Source organism: Penaeus monodon, chromosome 29, assembly GCF_015228065.2.
Source record: "Penaeus monodon isolate SGIC_2016 chromosome 29, NSTDA_Pmon_1, whole genome shotgun sequence".
NCBI classification, from domain to species: domain Eukaryota; kingdom Metazoa; phylum Arthropoda; class Malacostraca; order Decapoda; family Penaeidae; genus Penaeus; species Penaeus monodon.
Window position 1 is genome coordinate 31,426,834 of NC_051414.1, and position 406 is coordinate 31,427,239.

General features: G+C 42.9%; 1 long non-coding RNA gene across 1 annotated transcript in view; it reads right to left on the reverse strand.

Annotated features, from left to right (window-relative positions):
• The window catches only part of LOC119592157, a 1,596-nt gene extending 1,405 nt beyond the window's left edge, over positions 1–191 (reverse strand). The window contains exon 1 of the long non-coding RNA XR_005230414.1: positions 70–191. This is a non-coding gene — a long non-coding RNA (uncharacterized LOC119592157). The remainder of the gene's footprint in view (positions 1–69) is intronic.
• Positions 192–406: the final 215 nt, after the last annotated feature.

Sequence of the window (406 nt, forward strand, 5' to 3'; positions counted from 1 at the left end):
CCCCCCACTCAATTGGGTATATATATATATCAGGGGAAACTTGTCAGAAGTAAAAGGACAAAGACTCACCAGCTTCATGTTGGCTGGGCAGGTGCTGCAACCTCTACGGCTGAGGGCGATCTGGATACTGAGCCTCCTCCTTGAGACGTTATATACTCCCGGTCAGGTGATTACTCTCTTGCCCTCTGTCCGTGTGGGTTTTTTCCATTATTGGTTCCCAAGACGCAAATTCTCCAAAATGTAGATACGTGCGCATGCTTTCACACGTAACACTAAACGCACAATATATATGTACATGTATAGATCTTTATGTATGCACGATTAAGAAACGGCGAAATTACTCGACCTTATGGGGCTTTGATGTATTTTATCAAAGGAAAAATGACAAAACGTTATTACGCGTTTT